At 37.0% G+C, this 22773-nt stretch overlaps 1 long non-coding RNA gene across 1 annotated transcript in view; it reads right to left on the bottom strand.

The window, feature by feature from the left end:
- The window catches only part of LOC139674478 (uncharacterized), a 95646-nt gene that overhangs the window by 34143 nt on the left and 38730 nt on the right, over positions 1–22773 (bottom strand). The window contains exons 3-4 of the long non-coding RNA XR_011698300.1: positions 9085–9155; positions 6053–6171 (exon numbers count right to left, since the gene is read on the bottom strand). This is a non-coding gene — a long non-coding RNA (uncharacterized lncRNA). The remainder of the gene's footprint in view (positions 1–6052; positions 6172–9084; positions 9156–22773) is intronic.

The raw sequence follows: 22773 nt of genomic DNA, 5'->3' as shown, positions 1-22773 counted from the left end.
TCTGCGGCTTAATTCCATACCTTGCTCAGTCATTAGTGACCAGTTTGGGTACCAGCAGAAATGGAGCTGAATAAACATGATGCAGTGTCTGAACTAAATAGCCATGAGACTGTGTTTTCTGACAGTAGTGGATCAGTCTTTGCTTTCTTTGGCAATATAACTATTTGTCCATCTGCTGTTTAGTAAAAACATGAACCTATCTTTTCTAAGAAATATGTTGTCTGTTCATCAGGAACATCTACACTATAGTCTATAGGAAAATATAGGAGAAAGTCTGAAAAACTTAAGTAGGGTAGATTTAGCACCTAAAGCAGTGGAACTGTGGGATCTAGAGTAAACTTGGAGTGGAAAACTGGCTATTATAGGTGGCAGAAAACTTTCCTGAAGAGAGATATGTGGTGAGGGAAATGACTGGCTTTGTTAATCTTTGCTGTTGCTATTTGATAGCCTTTTTCTTGCACCTGTTTCCTATTTAGTGGCTGTGGTGGTACTGCACTGCCCAAATTTAATTCAATAATTCAGTGATTTGGACACTAATGCAAATGTGAGAAAGCCAAATTCATTTCATCCTAATGTTGAATTTCAAGTCTTTACCATCTTCCAAGCAAATGCAATGAGCTTGTGGTATTTCTACAATGTGTATAACTGCAGTGGAAGGGACAGACAATGACTGAAATGAATAGGTCCCTCCTGTTGAGGCTATTTTATTTTAATTAAACATTTGTGGTCTCATGAAAGCAACCGCTAAAATCATGCTCAATGTCACAAAATTCATATTTCATTCACTCTGTCAAGAATCATTTAGGTAATTCTGCAAGATGGTACAAGGGATTGAGAAAATTGTGTAAGGAAGACTTCTATCCAGGATCCTACAGTGCTTGCTCAGAAGGTATGCCTGTCTGGCCAGGCAGGGAGAACTGCATCCTGGGTGAGTGATTCAGACTTTTGGCTATTACTATCAAATCCAGTTTAAGATACACTCTATTTTTGTGTCTGAGTGCTGGGCAGCCCAGGACTTCAAAACACTAGCAGTACAGGCATCTGCCAGAAGCATAGGGATGTGTCCTGTGCTTCAGGAGCATGATGGCACTGGTGCTGTAGGTCTGTGACTGAAATGTCAGCTATATCTCTGTAGGGTAAATCAGGATTCAATTTATGACTCTAACACTCCCTGCAAGAGTGCAGACCTACTATGCAAACACATGAGATATTGTCACAAGATATAGGAAATACTGTTTTAATATGGTAGCAACAATTAAATAAAGCTCAATGCAAGCCCTGATGGGAGCATATTATTTAATTTAAAATTAAAACTGAAATAAAAACGATTTTATCCGTTTTTACTTGCTCTATCACTTCCACACCAAGATGTGTATACAAGTAGTCCACTCAATGTGCAGGCAACAAGAAACGTATATCCAGGCATTTTGTTTATCATTCTTTGTGATGACTTGGCATAAAGAATGTCAGTTGGTGAGTCCTTACATCCCTTATGTTGACCTTGGGTTGGCAGTCGTCTCCTGCTTTAGGCCATGCTCTTTCTGAGCCTCTCTATCCCATCGCATCCCATCCTATCTTGTCCCATCCCATCCTATCCCATCCCACCTTTGTTATCAGGACTTGCGCACTGTACTTGCTCTTCTGTATCCTGAAAAGTTCCAGGTGACCTCCTTACTCTGGTGCCATCAGCATGTGCTATTCATATAACATTTCTTCCATGGCTTTTCCCACTGGGACCTTTATACCCTTACATGGGTTGGATTTTTTACAGTAACTTGAGATGTTCATCAATGTGATTTGGAACTTAATTAAGCCCCAGGTTCAAAAAAGGAAAAAAGAGGCTTTTCAAAGTAGTATTTTTTAGTCTTGCTTAGGTAAATTCATTGCTGATTACCACCAAGATAAACTGCTAAAAGCTAAGGCACTTGTTTAAGTTGCTTTTCTTGATGAAAACAGAAAAAATCCCCATCCTTTAATGTCAAAAATGGAGTCCTAAGCCTTATCATTTAAAAGTTACATCCTTGTCATGACTAATAATTTATTTCAATTACTTATCTGGCAGAAAATACCAGTAACCCTGAAAATGTGTGATACTCCAACAGCTATCTCTTTCTTTAATGTTTTTCTTTACTTCAGGCCAAGGAATTTACATTTATTTTGAAAATAGATCCTGCTTTTTTGAGTTGTCCTTGGAAGACAGGCCCTGGAAGAATTAGTGTTTTGCATAGTTAAAGTGTTTCTTAAATCTTTAATTGTTTCCTTACGCTTCTGTCCCCATATGTGATCTGTAGTTTTACCTCTCTTATTTACATTAGCCCAAGAACAGATTTTATGTTCTGAGTTCATTCTTTTATGTAGCTTTGGACAAATTAAGCTTGTATAGCTGCAGACTGACCCTAGGAACCATCATGGAAATTATTAATCTAAAAGGCACTAGCTCTGATCTGCTCATTTTAAGATTAGTGAGTAATCTCATCAAAGTCCAAAAGCTAAATGCTTATGTAAACATTACTTACAGGAATAAAATTTGCTGATTCCTTATCTTAATTTCTGAAGGTGGGATTTCCTCTCCCCTCCCCCTCTTTTCTTTTTTTATTTCTTGATACTAGACCTCTGATCTCAGCTGGTCCAAACTGAAATCCTTCTATAAACTCAGTTGGACTGATGCAGAACAGCTGAGCCACTGCACCTCCCTTAATGTACAGACTTTGTGCTTGCTCTCCATGCTTCCAGCTGTGCACTCCTTTGACGATGGCCTTCTACAGCTCACTAAAAGCTATTTAACTTTTTGTGTTTTCCTCACATAAAAATCTTTGTGAAGGAATGCCATCAACATAATGTAGAAAAATCTGAGACTTTCTGACCAGAAGAAACACCTTTGCATCAAGTTTCAAGCAGAGCAATATATATCAAACTTGTGTCCACATTACAAACATGGGATCTAGTAATGATCTTGGTTTCTACCAGACCAAGATTCCATGGTCAGTAACAGGAAATTATACTCTTCTGGATTGTTTAATTAGTATATATTTGATAGAGACATGTCAGACAAACTCCAGGCTCTGTTTGCCCTCCTGGCAAACTGTGGGATGTTGACTGTGTTGTACTATGGGGTTGTTTTGGGATAGCTCTATCTAAGGCTTACCCTGATGTTGTGAACATCAGCCACATTCCTGTATGGAGTCCAAAATATTTGTGAAAAAGGAATTCATTAACATTTTCAATATTTTTGGAGAGGTTTATGTGCAATATATATATATCTAGAATATAAAAATATATGTCTTTATAAAATGTACTATAATATAAAGATAAATGTTGCATACATATATTATGTACTATAATATAAAGATACATATTATTGTATTTGTGAAATACTTCATTTTGAATTGCACATCTATTTTGGGACAATGTTTCGGGACAGAACTTCATGCTGGAGAATTTTCTGATAGATTTGATACTGTAATTTAGAGAATGCAGAACTTGCACCTACATTGGGTGTCTTTTGTGTAATATTTCAAGAATACTCAAATTGAATAGTTTGTCACCTTGCCAAAATTTTTATGCCTTGTAGTGTGCTGTAGGCAACAGTTGCTTATAGATTGTTTACCCTCATAACTTCTCAGCCTTACACAATGTAATTTCCTGTGTTTGTGGGCCAACTAGCCCTTGATTGCAGAGGCATACAGACCAGTTTAATTGCCCACAAGGGGTGGTTTGGCATAACTGGAGGCAAAATGAATGCTAATATTTTGCTCAGCAGCCTTCTTCTCTTTCAATCATTTTGATAGACGCTTAAAACCAGTTATTTTAATTCTGTAATTAAAATCAATTCTGTAATTTAAATCTCTGTAAAAAGAAGGTTTATTGTTTTCAGTTCAAGATATACTAGAGGATTCAGAAATATTTTCATAAAGACAAGCAATTAGTGTATTTGGGTTTGTTGGATATTTATATCTTATAATTGCAGTTTATGACTAGCTTGATGGCTGTTAATTGTTCACTAAAAATACCATGAAGACTGAAAGTTTAGTGAATGTTAACAACAATTCTCTGAGTTTTTATGGTGCACTGCCAATTTCCTAGTTCTGTTGCTCTAAGGGCTGTTGCTGTTTTTCAGTTCTATTAAGTCTTTTGTCCAGATTTTTTTCATGATACACACAACAGTGAATTTTCAAATGCATGGTTCTTCCCTGATGCAACCAGCTCTGTAGAACAAGCCCAGAAAGAAGAGATCCCATTTAAGTCTGAAGCTAGATTTTGTTATAAATTATTTTGAAAATACTTAAAAACCCCCTCACATACAGAGAAATCAAGATTGGTCAAGTAACAATTGATAGTCTAAAGAAATATCAGTGTGTTGGGTAAACTATTTAAGTCTTTGAATACAAAAATGAGAAATTTTGGCTTGTGGTAATGTAACTATAATCAGCTGCTTTGACTTGTCAGAAATTACTCTAATGCATCTTAAAGTCTAACTATGTTTTTCCCCCAAAAAATGAGGCTAGAGAAACAGATAAACTTTAAAGTACTTTACAGATAAACCTCTGGATCACTAGCAGCAGTCATATCTAGTTTAAAGAAGGTCAAAGACTTCTGGAATTGAAACATATCTTGTCCTGTATGGATAGATAATACCTTTAGCCTTTTCCTATACAACTTTTGCTCTTCATAGTTTAAAAAAGCACAAGCACAGGGGAGATGCTTGTCTCTGAATTATATAACTCTTCTTTGTGGCTGTACACAGACAAGGTCTGAAACTTTTCACTCAAGGTGATGGTTTCTTCTGTGGGAAACAGCAAGCAAGCCTTTCTGCTAGACACTAGAAATAAAATTGCCTTGTTGTGGCCAGATTTCAGAATAGTTTAGCTGTTTGTTTCAAAATTATATCCATAGTCCTTTTCCCAGACTTTTTCAAAGACCCAGACCTTATAAACACTACTAATCCATTATCTGCTGCAAGGATGAGTAGGCACAGTGAAGACACCTGCCCTATTACATCATTTAATGTCTGCTGACATGAGGCCTAATATCAAGTAAGTCAGAGAGGAATTTTCATGCCATTTAACTGAACTTATGTACTTAAATAAGGAGATTTGTTTCATTTCACTTTGGGTGTCTGGAAGTTAGATAGCCTAAACTACACGTCTAGGTGTCCTGCCTCTGTAGTTACTGGAGAAAAGAGCAACATGACTTTGCTCCTGGAACTAGAAATTTATGGCTTCTAGCCTGAGATAAAATCAATTCTTTGGTGGTAAGAAACTCTTCATTAATTAGGACAATGACTTTAGCTAAAAGCTAATTTTAAATAGTGAAAGCTATGTGAGATAAATTCTCTTCTCCATGGCAAGTTCTGAAGGCAGAAGCTGTGTAAGAATTGCTTTCTGTGAAGCAAATATTAATGGAATTGTGATCCCAGAGCACCACAGCTTAAATCCTTGCTCTTATGGAGTATTTGCACTTTTGTCCCTGCCCATGGCATTGTCTTAGGTAATGTTCTTAAACAACCACTTTCTGAAGTTATAATTACATCATATGTAAAAATGAGTTGTGATAATCTGATTTAATGTACTATTCAATTAATCCCATACTACTAATGTGACCCTTCACAAGACAGGGATGTAGAAGTAAAATAAGGTTGCATAGCACTGTAGAAATTCAAAATTATCAGGAAGGAAAACCAGAAGTATTCTGAACATTTACCTCAAACACCTAAGAACTTAGTTATATCGTTTGCATGGACTATTTTATAGTCATACTCAAGAGCTGGCTGCTTCCTCTCATTTCTTACCAGAGATGCACAGTTCCCTGTCTTCTGTGCTAAGGACAAGCTATGCAAACAGACATGGCAAGTCTACTGCACTTTTGACCTGCTGGTTGCCTTTGTTTCCTGTCTACCTGCATTAATTTTGGTTCATTTGCACAAGTCTTCATGTACAATAAAATGAACACAAACTCCCAGTGTAACTTCTGACTGTGATTAAGTGGAATAATTAACAAGCATTTCTCCTTCATTTCTTTATATAGCTTTTACATGCAGAATAGATATAAGCACCATGAATAATGCCAGAGGTCTCACTGTTCTAGGTCATTTGGCTTTCAGACTCTGAAGCTGGCCTCTCTTGGGAAGGTTTGATCTCTTCCAGTGGAAGGCAGGAGGAAATGAAAACAACCCTGTGGAAAAAGAAGAGAGGAATATTTTTCCTTCCTTACTGGATTATATTCCCTTAGGGCTCAGCAAAAGTCTGTACTGCATACTGAATATGCAGTAGATGGTTTTGCTATTGCTAATTTTGTGGTAATAACCAAGCATGATAAAAAAGCTAACAGGCAGCTCATGTGTTTAAAAAAATTAGTCTTGAAAAACACATTTTAAAAATAAATGTATTCCAGAAGATGAACTGGAAAGAGACATTATTATATCTGAATTACAAAAAAACACAAACAAACAAACAAACAAAAAACCCACCCCACAACCTACATTAAAATCGATGTGAGTTTCTCTCCTGAATTCTGTTACAGTAGAATTTCATGATGCAGTTCTTGAGAACTTTGCAGGCGATGTCTAGCATTAATGCAGAAACAGGTTTGTGGCAAATCCAGATACCTGTGGAGTATCAGGATTTTTCACAAGTGTAACAGAACCCAGTGAATAACTACTGAATAATGAATGTGTACATAATTCTATTTGTCAGCTTCATTGCATATGAATGTAGTAAAAGGTTTGCTATATTTTCTACTTAAAATCCTGGTGGTGATATGTCTTTTGCTGCCCATTTATACCAAGAAATAACAGCAGTACCATCTTTTCCTTTGGTAGTTTCCATCTGCCTCTGTGATATCAGCTGTTACAGCTTCTTCACTTGTTTTTGCATTCTTTCTGTGTGCTGCCTTCCCTATATTCCTTATCTTTCCTGTAAATGCTTCTGTTAACTTTTTCCTGATGCCTTCTTCCTATGGCTTCCATGTGGCAGCACACTGATTACTTCCTGTTCTTTTTTACCTTTCTGTAGCAAATATCTCTACCTATCCTTATTTCTGAAGTCCTTCCACTCCTCTGTCTACAGTCTACAGGGGTTTTGTGTTTTTTTTTTCTTTGTAGACATCACTTTCCATGTTTTTTTTATTGTGCAAGACATTGTGTATAACAAAAGTACTAATTATAACCTAATCCACTATCTATGAAATTTCTGTCAAAATGAAAAGATAAGCAATGACTGACAATAAAGCACTGAAGTGTTTAATAGTTATATAAAAGTCAATAAAACAAAGGCATTGTCTGGGTGTCTGTGCAGTCACAGTTTTCTTAGAAAGTATTTCAGACTTACATACATAAAACCTGGCAATTCTCTCCTAATTCTTATTCTGTAGTTAAAGTTTCAGAGTCCTCTATCGCAATAGCAAAATAAATCTGCAAAGACTGTGCAGACATTTGTCGAACAATTGTGGAAAAAATGAATAGTAACAAAAAGTAGTCAAGATCAGGACTGAAGATCTTTTTCTCCCCAGGTCAACACACAGTTTTTTCAGTGTGGAATTATGAACACACAAGTGGAAACTAATTCTTTCTAACATTGGTGCAAGTATATACTGTCCTTAAGTGAAAAGAGTAATACTGGACCATAGTAGCAAGTGAGAGGATTGTATAACTTGAACAGCTTGCTGAACAACAGATCATATTTTCAGAAGGCTTCTTCTGAATTTAATCAGGATCTCTCAAGAAAAGTTTTAAATTACATCGGTTTTCTAATTTTCTTGATTGCATTATTACAAGTCTTTATTTTTAACTATACTAGCAAATGCAACAGGAGGTGAGAAACAGTTTCAAAGGCATCCTAATAAGTTCCTATATAAAAGGCTAAAAGTCAGGTATAATGTCAAAAAGGAGCTCTTCATAGCTCATGTTCTGGACGTGCAAACTCTATTTATGCCTTCTGAAAATCAGGTGATCTGATGTGCTGGTTTTGGCCAGGACAGGGTTAATTTTTTGCAGTAGCTGGGAGGGGGCATGGCTGAGGGTGTGTGGCCAGGACCCACAGGTTATGCTATCCCACTCAGGGGGGAAGGGGCTTTTTGGCTTCTGAGAAGAAGGGTATGGCTTCTGTCAAAAAAAACATGTCAGGCTGGGGAAAGCCATCTGCCATTATTCATTGTCTTGGTGTCCACAGTGAGAACTTTTGCATATGAGTTGCCCTCTTTTTTGTATACTTTTGTTATTAATATTTTGTTGTTACTGTTCATTTTATCTCATTGCTATTTCCAATTAATAATTTTTATCTCAGCTCCTGTTTTCACCTTTTGTGCTTCCCATTCTTAACTCCATCCCACTACAGCCGGAAGCAGTGAGGACTGAGAGGGCAGCGTGTGGTTTGGGAGTGTCCCAGTGGGGGCACTGAATTTGGGAATACCATCCCTAGATCACAACACATGACTATATAAGCCGATGATGCTATCACATTTAAGCAAGAAAATTTGCAGATTATATTGTTCTGTGATCAATTTGTCATAATACTTTAGTGACTTTGGGACATCCTGAAAGTTGAAGGATTATTATTGACGGACATATTACAACCAAGTCTTTACAAATACACCTATATTTTATAAGTTCATTTGCTATGTCATTAGTCTGTATTAACTACAATTGCAAGACTAGATTGCTCATTGTCTTCACAGCTAAACAAATGAATGTTTTTTTTTCATTTGAGCCATTCTAACATTTTGTTTGAAATAACAGACTTTTGATCTCTGAGTACATTCATAGCATGCTAACAAAATGAAAACTGTTACTCTAGAAAAATGAAATGTGGTTAGGTTTTCTCATACGGATGCAATAAAACCCACTTCTGGTGGCTTGACATTGTACAGCAGAATAGTTTTTGACAGGGAAAATATGTATAGTTTAGTCTGAGCTTTGGCAATACTACAAGTTATTAAATACTTGCAGTAATCCAGTAAGTGAAACTTTTTTATAGGCAGGTTGCTTCAAAGTGTATTATCTCCATAGTTACAGACATTTTCATTATGTTAGCCTTTTTCTATATGGATGTACAGCTTTTTTATTATGTTTATATTTTTTGATGGACTTACCAATGGTCTTTTTGAAGTTTTCAGTTTTTCTTACTTCTCCTCTTCTCTTTTCTAAGTAGGATGAAGTTTTTCTGAAATATACAGAACAGAATGTTCTGTTAAAATAATTAAAAAATGTGCAGAGCTGTTGTTGAAATAAAGTATACTTACACTCACTCATGGGGTTTTTTTCAATAAGGAATTTTATTGAGCACTTCCATGTCTCTATTTTGCAAAAACAGTACTGTATAACAGTGTGTATGTTACCTCACCTATCCTTTGGTCTCTCACTACCATGGCATGATAGTTCTTCAGTCTTTATGTTCTTCTCTTCTAGTGCAGATGCAGAAACTCGGACACTTTTGTGGGGGCACATGGCATGCAGTGCAGATGTGTGGGGACTTCCAAGGGTGGTATAAACAGGAGAGCTCTGGCCCTGCCATGGGAATGGCTCCAGTGCTACGTGCCAGGACAGTTGTACAGTGTCTAGAATCTCAGGTAGAATCTCTCCTGAGAGTTATGTGATATCCTGCAGGTGAATTATCTGCTCCAAGCACTGGTCTGGACTTAGATAGGCAGTCTGAATTTGGGTGAGGATACGAGTTTCATGCTGGTAAACTACATGACCCAATTGAGGAGCATAGTCTCTGCTGCATTCCTTCTGAGCTACAAACCACCAGAGCTGATGGTCACAGAAGCACATGATAGCAACCTTTTGGCTTTGACCAACATTTGTTCAAGCCTGGTGCAGAGACCCAACTCAATAACTGTGCTTATGGGAAGGTCTCAATGAGGTGTGTTCTACTCTTGTTCCAGGGTCACAACTAAGGATTTGCAACAAATGCCTTCGCACTTTGAAGAGGGGAAAAATGAAACCCCATTCTTTGGATTGATTGCACAAAGGAAAAGGAAAAAGGAAAAGATTCACTTGATGGGATATCTCACCAAAGGAGAAAAAAACTCGGAATGAAGGTGAGACAACTGTGATTGAGGTATATAGGTCATCAGAGTAGAACATTTTTTTTCCTCTAGTAATTGCAATTTTTTTCTGTCATGCAGAAATGTGATATGAGGTGGCATTGAAGGTAAAAGAAGGAAAAGATGGGGAATGATAAACTTAGAATTCCAACAGTGTTAGGTGAAAAGTGGGCAACAGGGTGATGAAACAATTTTACAGAATAAGATTACTTTTCAGAAACAAATTAAATTCCATTAGGTATTTCCCTCGTGTTTCACAGAGTCTGATTTGGTTTATATTACAGAGAAGAATTTTCTGCAAAAAGAGTAATGGAAAAACATTTTAATAGATCAGAGTGTATGCAGTAAAATAGCCAATGCTGAAAATCTTGCTGAAAGCCACTGAACTACTGTAAACCATCTTATAAATGACAAGTTTTGTATAAGATAATTCTATACCATATTTTAAAATATTGCACAAATAATTAATTATCTTTCTTACGATAAGAAATTTGTTTCTTGAGCTCTACTAGTTTTTAGCTTTACTGGCATTGCCCTGGATGTAACAACAGAGACATTTTTCAATATTTTCAATGGAATAGAAAATTTTAACATTTTATTGTTTAAAAAAATCAAATATTTTTCATACAGTGGACTGTTTTGTATAAGCCCAACTGAAGGACTCCTACTGTGGAAGAAACCATGCAATTTTATACAATCATTCTTTTGGGACTTTTTTTAATTATCATGCTTATAGTGCAAAGTGGCTGAGTTTTCTTCATATTCAAAAAGCATCAGTATTAGCTTTTCCAGAGTTGAGCCACGAGTGCTTTTGTTAAGTTCTAATTGTACCAATCGTGCAAAAATCAAGTAGACATTTGGTAGAGATGCAGAAGGTTTTGCAGCTATGTCGAAAATTTAAGAGAGTTGTTTATGTTTTGTGTTATTTTTAACAAATATTCATAAGATAAATATTTACTAATTTGTAAATCCTTAGTGGATTTCATGAGGGAACTGAATGTTACTCACAGTACCACAAATATAAGGCTTGAATATTACAAAGGAAGGCACCTCTGCAAATAGCACTTCTGTTTGGTACCTGGTAGATGCTAAATTGTGGGACTGGTGAGAATGGGACAGGGCTGAGATTTATCGTAGTCATGATCAGAGTTGATGGAGGCTGATCTCAGTCATGCAGAGCAGGGTGCAGGAGGGGGAAGTGAACCTTTGTACTGAGCTGTGAGACTGGTGCCAGTATACCAAGGTCAAACATTTAATAGCCCTCTTTCATTTTACAGGTTTATTCCATGTGTGAAGGCAGTCTAGGAATCCAACTCAGATAAGATAAAGGCAGAAATACATCTTTTGCTGTCCTCCGATTTATGTATGTTTTATGTTTCTCTACTATAAAACTAGAGCCTTGAGGAGTGCCATGTTCCTGACTCAAAAACCTAACATAACTGTGAGCTAAACACCCATACTGCAGTGCACTGTGTTCAGGGAAGTTAGGAGGAATCAATTCCAGCTGTTGCAGTTGCTCTGAACTTCTTGGTGGTGGCTTAGAGCCATTTTTGTATTCTGACTAGAAGAATTGCTTCACTCTACAAGAATTTCAGTGCTCTGTAGAGACTCCTAAATACAATCAGGTAATGTCTGGTTATAAAAACACAACTCTTCATCAAACATTATTTAACTAATATAATAATTAATTGTATTGGGTTTGACTGAGGTGGAGTTAGCTTTCCCCATCGCAGCCCTCACTGTGCTGTACTTTGAATTGGTGGCTAGAAAGGTGTTGATAACATACCAGGCTGTTGAGAAGAGCTCACACAGCATCGACACTGTCCCTCCAACATTGCCCCTGCACCAGTAGGCAGGTGTTGGGTACGATCATTGGAGGCAACTTATCCAGGACATCTAACCCAAACTGATCAAAGGGATGTTCCATACCAACATGATGTCTGCTTAGCAATAGAAGCTAAGAGAAAGGAGAAGGGGGGGGGGGCATTTTATTATGACATTTATCTTCCAGAGCAATTGCTCCATGTACTGAAGCTCTGCTTCCCAGGGAATGGCTGAAGATTGCCTGCTGGTAGGAAATAAAGAATATATCTTCTGGTTTTCTTTGCTTTTGAATGTGAGGTCTTTCTTTTATCAAACTGCCTTTAGCCTGACCTATGAGTTCTCTTCCATCTTACTTTCTTCCTACCCTATCCTAATGAGGAGTGAAGTGATAGAGCAGCTTGGTGGGCAACAGGTGTCCAGCCAGATCAAACCACCATATTATTTAAAAATATGTTCAATGCGTTTGCTACCCACTTCTCTCCAGCTAAGAGAAAAGTCACCTAGTAGAAGTTGAATGAAGCCTAGAGATAGGAAATAAATATTTAAATCTTCAACCTACAGGTAGTAAACAGTACTGTGACAGGTGACATTTCTCTGGAGGTCAGATCACATGCTGGAATATACAAATGCAGGATGGAGCAGAAGAAATTCTTGGAATTTGTAGCAAAACTCTGTTGGCTGGAGCATCACCTAAATTTCTTTTTGAGGCTCTTTGACAGTAGATCTGTGTTCACATGGAAGACAAGTACCTTGAAATCTAGTTGGTCTCACCTTGAAATCGAGAGGAGGTATAGGCTCTTGTTCTGCATCATCCCATGGGAGACCTCATCTCCGTTGACAGCACAGTGAATCCTGTGAGATTAGCAGCTGACTTCAAAACTTCTACAGAGTTTTTGAAATGGAATTACCATGAACACCCCATTGCAGCATTCACCCTCCACTCCCTCAGTGGGATTACAATCATATAAAGATAGATCACATGTTCCTATGGGTCAGAACCAAGAGTTCCTTTGTATTTTTTTACATTACTTAGCTCAGTAGAACTCCATGCTAGCTGATTCTTTTCCAGATTACTGGAATATAAATATTTAGTCACAAGTAAAATAACTCTAGCTTGTTGTGATGTTTATTTACATGTGCTTTTTTATCAGTTTCTCATAACATAGCAACCTATGATCTGTATCATGGACCATATCTAGAAGCAACAGGACACAGCTCTATGAAAGTATTCAACATTTGTGCAAACCAACAAAACTGGGAGTCTTTATGCTATATTAATAAACATTATTAACCCATATTTCCAATTAATTTACTTATTGTCCCACTAAGTTTATCCACAGTTGGCTTTCTACACTGACCTTACCTGTGACAATATATTTACTCAAACAAATGGATCCTCCTCAGTTTTATCATAGATCAGTCTGTTAATGGAGAATAGAGGAAGAAAAGGAGAGAAGAGTGTCCAGCTCTTTTGGTGTCTCAGGAATCTATTTGCTCTTATTTCAGTTCGTGCCATTTACTTTTATCTGCTAAAAGATCTTTGACTTGCTGACTAGAAGATGATTGTTAATGAATTGTCATGAAATACATCTGAAATTGTAATAAGTGAACTGAAAATGCCTCCCTGTGGGGGCAAATAAAACGTCTTGTGAGAGTCCTTTTTTAACTTGATAAGAATGGACTTCTGCAGAAAAGCTAATACTGAGAAATATTATCATGTGAAAGAAATCCATGTTTTAAGTAGAAACTTTGTTCACTGACTAAGTTTTCTATGTATCAAAGCTTGTCTAGATTTAAATTTTCCCAGGGGTCTACAGAAACAAGTAATTTATGTTTATGTAAAGAGGAAGGGATTCTTTGCACAAGTACAGTGGTAATAGCTCTGGTATGTACCTCGAGGTCTGCAAAATTGCTTTTTCTGCGGAAAGCAGTTCATGAAATTTCCATAGCTAAGGCAAATTTTCACAATCCAAGTATATGTCCTGGGATAGTCTCTGAGGGCTAAAGGGCTGAGTACACCCACCACACATCATCCCACTGGTAGCAGTCATGGAGGCCAGCAGTCGGGGTAATGGGCATCCTCTCTTCCATGTCCTCTGAAGACATCTCTCTTCTGAACCCATCTTTATGCCCCATTCTCACAGAATTATAATTAATAATAATTCTATTTAATAACATTTTATTGTTCAATAACACAAAGGCAAAAAGCAGACTGATTTTCAGGGAATCAGATGAAAATTTGCATTATGTTTAGGATGGTGGCAAGTTCTTACACAGTTGGTACAGACATTTTTTGCAGGATTTTGCATTGTCTTTATTGCACTCAGTACACATGAAGAAAAGAAGGGAAATGTACAACTTCTCTCTCCTCTATGTAGCATTAAAAGACAAAGAATATAGTTCTTTTTTTTAGCTTTGCATTTAAAGTTCAGCTTTCACCCTCCATATTCTCCAACAATCTGCTAAAATTTCCAGCAGCGACATTTTCCAGTGAAGCCAAGTATAGGATGAGGTTTTCCAAAAGGTGAATGAAACCATTGAAAATGTCAGTCAGAAGCCAGGACATAATTTGATTTGGTTTTTTGATCCTTGTTCAGAATTCAAATGATTAGCATGTGGCAAACTGTAAAACGAAATGGAACAAAAGTGCCTGAAATAAATTTCACCTTGACCTGATTTCCACTTGACTGAATTTGTTGTAGTAAACTGGTGACACATAGTGGATAAACAGTAACACATGTCTGCATTCAGAAAGAGAGAACAGATGGTAAACACACTGATATAAGGGCTGTTACACAAGTGCTCTGTGTATAATTCAGAAAGGTCAAATCCCCTGAAAGACGAAACAAGTTTGATAAGGGAAAAGGATTCATTGACAAGAAGGAGTCATGTGGGCACAACTGAAGCAGATAAGGCTTCCAGCTCCTCAGTGGGTTTCACTCAGAAAAGGCATCTGGCCACATCTGTCTTCTTTTGTAAAATCACTGTCAAAGGTGTTATTCACAGGAATACTTGTTCTGAAAGGCACTTCCTCAGAAGACAGCACTGCTGTTTCACTGGTTGAATTTGTGCCACTGCCCTAAACCCCACCTCTTTTACAACAGTAAAATCCATACTTTTTGTGGTTTGGGAATATATTTGGCCTTCCAAAGACTTGATTCACTGGATCTTGACTTCTGCAGTGTGGATTATCTGCTCCCACTGGTGACTACAGCTGAGCCTGAGCACTGTGTTGGGTAAGGGAATTGAAGTTTGAGAAGGCAACTCTCTTGCATGCCTTTACTGTCTGCATGTGCACGAAGGGTTACTGTCCTCATTTCACAGCCTGGGAACAAGCAATTTTTCCAGTGGGCACCTGGGTTAGAGTAATGAGTAGAACAGAGATATCTCAGATGCACACTGAAAGGATTTGGTCAGGATGGACTTGGAAAGGAAAGGAGCTACTCAACCTCACACACAGTTGAAGTATTCATGGTCAGCAAGAGCAAAGAGGAAGACAAAGGAAAGATGAAAACCCAAATAAGAAGTCATTGCCAATGGTGGTAGTGGTCTGCTCTCAGTCTGTGTTCCAGATGCAATTCAAGATACCTGAGTTAAAAACAAAATCTATGTAGACTAAATTATAATGTTCTTTACAAGGACTTGTATTTTATCTTGTATGGTTCTAAAATCTGAATTTTTGCAGCTCAGAATGCACCAAAATATATCTAATAAGAGTGACAGACAACAAGTAATTTAGGAGAAAATAATTTCTGCAGATTATGAAGATGTTAGTTTTCTAAACTATTCAAAGAAATTATCTTAAAACGTAATTTACGTTATATTAGTTACTCTACTTTAAAGAAGTTTCTACTGTTAAAAATATACCTAGAGAGATTATTTGTAAGTCATATTTTTTCAATCAATTTTTGGCAGGAGACTATAAATTTAGAATTGAACTTGTTCTGTTCAAGAACTCACAGAAAACAGAGATGGAGTGAAAAATTAGGTGCTGAAGTCAGGCATGTTGAAGGTTCAGTTTGTATCTGTTTTCAAGAATTAACAATGCCAAAGTCATTTCACTTGTGACTTATTTAACAGCTGTCTGCAATTGGGGATCCAATTTTAGTCTCCTATCACATCTTTTACTCTAGGGGCTACTTACTCCCTTAAAACAAAAGCAAGCCAAAAATTTTTACAAAGAAAAGGATTTCTCTTTAGCTAAAGCAGGGACCCTGCTGTTATTCCTGCAAAACAAAACGGATTTCTCTACCTTTCACCAATGAGTCTGAAATTTTTTCAGTCATTACAGCTTCAAGTCTAAAGGATTTGTGGTCTTGACACTTGCAGAACCAAAGATGGATAGAGGTGTTTCATTTTCTTCCCCTGCTACTCAAAGATGGGAAAAAGTCACTTCATCTATCCTATATCTCCATCACTGGGTACTATTGGGCATATTTCCACAGTGACTTTTACATATGACTTGGATGATCCCAGAGAAAGCTAAAGTGCCCAGAATATGGCACAGCTCTGTACTTTCTGGGAAATTTGTGAAAAGAAATGAAAATGTGGCTCCCTGTGCAGTACTCATGCTACAGCCAGACTGCACTTCCTGTGCACCTGCATCATACTCTAATTTAGCCTCATCATAAGCAGTTCAGCTCATGCACTCTGAACCCTGTTTGGTCTGTGAGTCAAAGCACAAAAGGAAAACTGTACGAATAATTGTATAAGTGCATTGCTAATCTAACCTAAATGGGATAAGCATTAGTTGCAGATTTAATCACATATCCAACCTGAGAATAATAAATATTAAAGAGCTTATTGGCAATTCTTTGGTTGAAATGCATTTTTACAGGGAAGGTCCTAAGTGAAAAAAGTAAATCCACACAACCCTAGGTCTGCTTCTGAAGTATTTGGGGACACAGAGTACTGACTTGTTGGGTTTATTTATGTGAGAAAGCAAATCATTGTCATTTTAGCAGAGCAGTTAGCACATAAATCCAGCTGGCACTTTCTCACTCACCTGGGAGGTCCTGCTGAATATTTAGACTATTAACATAAAGAATATATAGCTCTAATATCAAATCTAAAACCAGTTGCTAAAAAATGACCATCTGAGAATCAAATCAACATTTTTATTCAAGCAAAAAAATGAGTAATCTTTAAACCATCCAAGACAGAAGCATTTGTTTTAAGTGGATGCGTATAGAAGGTAATGCCTCAGAATTGGCATATATAGAGGTTTCTGGAATCAGATGTGTACTTAAGAAATGTAATATGGTGTCGTATTTCTGTAACAGCATATTAACCTGAACATAGTACTACAGATAGCTTTATGCTATAAACCTGGAAATATACTGTGATTTTTTTACATCAAGTGACATTTAAGAGAGAGGATCACTGACAATGCCTGAGTGCTGCTCTTTCAGAATCACTTAACAGTCCTGTCTTTAAAGGTCACCAATAAAGGGCAAAGTTCCTGCCTCTTTGCTCTTAAGAGTACTTTTGCCCATTATTTTTACTTTATAGAGAATATTTCATGTTTGTATATGCCAAAGCAGGGATTTAAAAAAATATGGCAAGGTAAATGGCTATCAAGTTTGTCACATGTTTTGTAGAGGGACCACATTATCAGTGCATCACATAGATTGTTATCAGCTTCCACAGAGTACATGCCATCAAATGGCATATTTTTTCTGTTCAGTACTTACAAGTTCCACTTGTGCATCATACATCCCTATGGCTATGTTGAGTTTATTATCATTTCAGGCATAAGCTTATAGTAGGAAATATTACAGAATTGATGTGAGGCCACATGAGGACCACATTTTGTTTTCACATAACTGCCTCATCTCTAACATTTGATACTGCAATTTGCTGTTTTGTAAGAGTAATCCTGCCTGGACAGGGAATGCAGAGTTCTCAAAACATTGTAAAGCAGCATGCAGAAGTATCTGGTGTGCAACAGCCCATTTGGGGAGCATCCCAGGTGAAAGGCAGAACAGTGTAAAATGGTTCCAATAAAGATTAGAAAAATTTAGGATCAGGCAATAAGCTGCAGCTTTGAATGGAACTGGGAAAATTCTGCAAGATGTAGAAGCTCTCCATGTCTGTGCACTTCAGTCCAGGTCCTATCTGTACGGAATTGCTACTTCCTGATGAATTTAAGCACCCAGTTGTGACTTCAAGTTACTTTTTTAGTACCTAGAGGCTGTTGAGAAAGTACTTTGTTACCTGAGCAGCAATGAATTGACCTCTTGAATAGCTGAGATGGTATATAGGAGATTCCCAAATTTTCCTCTGAAGTCAAATACAACTGGAATAAATTTTGTCACTGACACTCTCATATCACCATCATTACATGTAAATGACACTGTCAGAATGGAAAAAATAATAAATGATAAAACAACTCACAACCAACCATTAAAACCTCTACCAGTTTCTAATTTAATCTATGGGAAAAGCTTTTCTCACCTTCTGATCTGATCAACTAGAGATGATTAATAAAAGTAGGGTTTTTTCTGGTTTTGATAACTCACACCCCAGTGAGACCCAGTTCAGCAAATGCCTACATGAAAGTATAATATATATATATGGCTTTCCATAAATGAAACAATTATTAGTTGTTGAACAAAGGTGTAACAGCTGGCTATGTTGGATGTTTACTACATCCATACCACAGAGCAACAACAGATATATTGAGCCTTATATTTCAGCAGTTTAAACCCATCCAAAAGACTAACAGCTTTGCAAGTAGGGTGTCATATGAAGAGTCCATTAAACACCAAATTCTGAATAGTATGGTTATAACAATACATCATGGACATATTTTTAAAGGTGCGTGGAGTGTGCCACTAACCATTTTCATTAAGGTCAAGCACTGAGAGTCTCCGAGCTGTGAATATGTGACTAGACATCATTCTGAAATAAACTTCTTTCACAGGAGCTTTAAGAAACTGCTTCATATCTACTAGTTAATAATGTGAAATAAAAGTTTAAAAAGCAAATGTATGTGTGGGAAGAAAACTTACATGTGTTATCAAAATATTCACATTTATAGAACAACCAAGGAGGCCTTATTCTATGTTACAATACCTTGAATCTTTGGAATGCTTAAAAAAGAATTGGAAAGCTTAAAAAAGGCTAGTTTATCATTACAAACAATGGGGTAACTTTTGTTTTTCTAATAAATTCCTATTTTTTCATATTTGCATATTTCAATCCTATTTATTATGAGAGTTATCATTAGCAAAATAAAAAGAAATGGGTTTTGATGTGCAAAAAATAATACAGATTTACTGTAAACAACAACTTAACTTAAATGAAAATAAAAGAAGTTAAATATTCCTGCAAGATCAACTGCTAATTTTTTAACTCCTTTTTATATGAAGTGTATTTGTCTTCTAGGTAATGAACTATGAACTCAGAAATAAATATGTTGCCATTAGATATTTCACAACGACATCTGCATAAACTCTGTTTAAAGAGAGCATGTGTTGCAAGAAATATGCTACCAGTCTAAATATTTTCCAACCTTCCCTTTTTCTTTCTCTTTCTTTCTTTTCTGTTGGACCTCTGCTTGTAGTAGGAATATGTTTCTATACAAGGCCAGGTAAAATGTGTGCCATAATTAAAGAGGAAATCAAACTTATCCCAAAATAAAAGCCAATTAAAAATCTGAGGGCTTCAGTGAGAAAGACATGGAGGGTGTTACTGGAAAAAGTTCTGTGTGTAAGTGCTTAAAATCTTTAGCAATCTCTGTTTCATTTACAATGGCAGTCAAAAAAAACCTAGATGTTGAGTAATGACATGAACTGGAGAAGTAATTTTGCCATTGTACACAATTGCTCACACATTTTTTTGATTATTATGCGCAGCTCTAGTCTTCAATACTCAGGGACAGTGAAGTCAAAGGTGATGACTTCAACTTAAAACACTTCAGGGATAAAGCAGCTGCCTTCTGCAGAGGGACTAGGCCTGCTGGGATTCCACCCTGCAAAGCGTAAGGTTGGAGTGGGTTATGACAGAAGTTTACACAATTGTGAAGAGAGCAGGTAAAATGTGGAACTGTTCTTCACCAAATCTTACAATAAAAGGACAAGCCAGAGCAACTATGAAGGGATTTGGATACCGAAAGACAAATAGGAAGAGATATGCACTAAGGCAACAATTCTGAACACTGGGGAGAAATGAAAAGAGTGCATCAGAGAACGTAACCCCATTATGGTGTCTGATTCTCCTTTCATTACAGTTTCACCCCAATTGGACTGACCATAATATTTTTCAGGAATAGTGTCATGGGATTCACACTGTAAAGCTGTGTAGATGGCTCATCAGACTTCCATACTATATCTCTGTTACATTTTGGTTTTACAGGAGAAAATAGACATGTCTAGGACCACAGTCATCCTGGTCTTCTGGCCATCTAGCATTTGTCTAGTATGTAAGCCCTTCTACTTTTTCTCATACATTCATTACTGCCAAGTGCTGCTATGGGAGTCTTCTACATTCTATTCACTGCATTTTACTTTGAGTAATATTCTCCATAAAGTCTGTATAAAAAGTTATGGGAGATTATCTTGTAGAACAACTATAAATATTCCTCACTCTGAATTTACCTTGATGCCTGTATTCAAAAAGAGAATGCAAAAACTGAAAAGGAAGTTAAAAATTCTATGCGTGAAAATTATTTGGACAGATTTTTGAGAGATTTACTGCAACACTAAGCATCATGTCTGCAGCCTAAGAATCATGTCTGCAGGAAATTAGCTATGCATTCCAAGGGACATTTAAAGTGGAAATTCAGAGCTAACTCTTCTCTAATGTACTCTGGGAAAATACAAGACTAGAGAAACTTCCTGTCTTTCATCCAGTCCATTTATATAGAAAAAAATTGACAAAGAACATCTTATTTAATCTTCATATGCAATAAAAGTTCTTTCAGTGTCTTTCAAAGGTCTAATCAGCAGTCTTATTGTATCCATGAGGCTTTAGGGTAGACTTATAATGGCACCTCTTAAGGAGAATTGTGGTGCCATCCATCAGAGATATTTTTCTGTTTCTGAGGACAGAAGTGAAGTCTGATGTCTCCTGTCATGCTCAGCTGGTGTTTCAGTCTTTAACAAAACCCACAAACATTTATCCTTTTTTTTTTGCCTATAATGAATGGAGGAGGAGCAAAATAAAGTAAGAATACTTTATATTTGACAGTATGTCAGCATTGGGATATTAAAAAGGGAAAAATTAAAGTTGCAATTCAACCATAATTTTTTCACATGGGTATTCACTGATACTACCTCTCCATGTTACCCAGGTGCTTCAGAACAGCTCTGATCTTAGTCCCAAGAGGCTGCAATGCATCGGCCTCCACTGCCCCTGACTCAGAGCAACAATGGGACTCTCACATTGCTCAGTACTTCGGGGCCAATCTCACCTTCTGACAGCCTCCCCCACTGAAAGGCTCTCCTTTTCCTGTCCACTAAAGTGCTGGAGAGGACTAGCTGTCTACAAGTGGGATCCCTGGTGTCTCTGGGTGAGGGAAGGGCAGTGTGTGAGGGGGGAATTGTCAAAGGGGAGGCTGCATGACTTATTCTGTCCTGCAGCCTGCAAAAGAAGTGTGCAGCAGGGCTGAGCAGATCTGCAAAAGTGATTGGCAGAAAATACTGTTCTTTCTGCAGCCTTCTGAAGCATCTCTCCTTCTCTGAAATACCTCCACTTCTGCTTCTCAAGGTGTTTTCCAAAAATTTAATAATACTGTAACAGATGATAGTCCTGAGATGTTGCTTCTACATCCCTGAATTGAAGAAGGTTCATATGACACTGCATATTAATTTTGATTACAGGTTTGTCTTAACTGACTTATAAAAATTAAGTAATAACTCCAAGTCCTTATTATTGTAAGATTCAATTAAGGCTTTTACCTTGAAGATACAGATCGGTTTTCCAGAAATTTATAAGTTGGTAAAATCTTTCTGCATCTTATTTCCCTCTAAGTGCAGATGGTATGCAAGTTTATATTAAGCTGTCATCAAAACCCATGGCTTTGGGAAGCACACTGCACTTTCGTGTCAGTCCTACATAGGCAGTTCCTTGGCTTACTCTCAAATCAGGAACAGGCATATGGCAACTCAGGTTGTACACAGACGAAGGCCTTTTCCCCCTCTGTTTTCAAGCTTACAAGATCTAAATATATTTGTCTTGTACTCTCTTGCTAATGCTTTGCTAATTGCTAATGGCTTTCTGTGATACTGTTCTAAATCCTTATTAAATAATACACATGCACGCTCAATTGCATTGCAATTTTTTTGAGATCCCAATCAGCTAAAAAGAACTCAAAGTTGCCACAAGTAAACAAAGATTGTGTTCAGTACAAGGTAACTAGACGAACCAGTGGGTTACATTTATATTCACTGCAATTTAACTTTTCTTCGGTGTATTAATATAAACTATTTTATCAGCTTAATACTTTCCTATTGCCAGTCTTTACTAGTGTAATGGCACTGGTATAACTGATATCAACATCAGTCAAACAGATTGCAAAGGAAGTTCAAACTGGACTCATGCAGCAGTGTATAGGAAGCAAAAGCAGTCTTTAAAAAGAAAATAGAAACTAGTTGCTGCATTTGTATAAATTCAATTTTGTATTTTCCATGAGTGGTTGAAGCTGGTTTGGGGTGATTTCAAGCAATGTTTATCTTCTTTTTGGGTTAATATGTGTCTTGTCAAGACAGACTTAATTTGTTGTAGTCACAGTCACCAGCATTGAGAGAGGACCACATAGGAATGAATGTAGGTTCTACAGCAATCCTGGCATGACTTATTTGCCAAGAACCATGTGTGGCAGGTTAAACTCAGAAGGTTCATATTTGCTGCTGAACAAACTTACAAGTTAGTTAGCACTAATGAAGACCATCCCTGTTAACAGTG

Source organism: Pithys albifrons, chromosome 7, assembly GCF_047495875.1.
Source record: "Pithys albifrons albifrons isolate INPA30051 chromosome 7, PitAlb_v1, whole genome shotgun sequence".
Lineage (NCBI taxonomy): Eukaryota > Metazoa > Chordata > Aves > Passeriformes > Thamnophilidae > Pithys > Pithys albifrons.
Note: the sequence above shows the minus strand (reverse complement) of the source record. Positions and strands in the feature narration are given on the sequence as shown.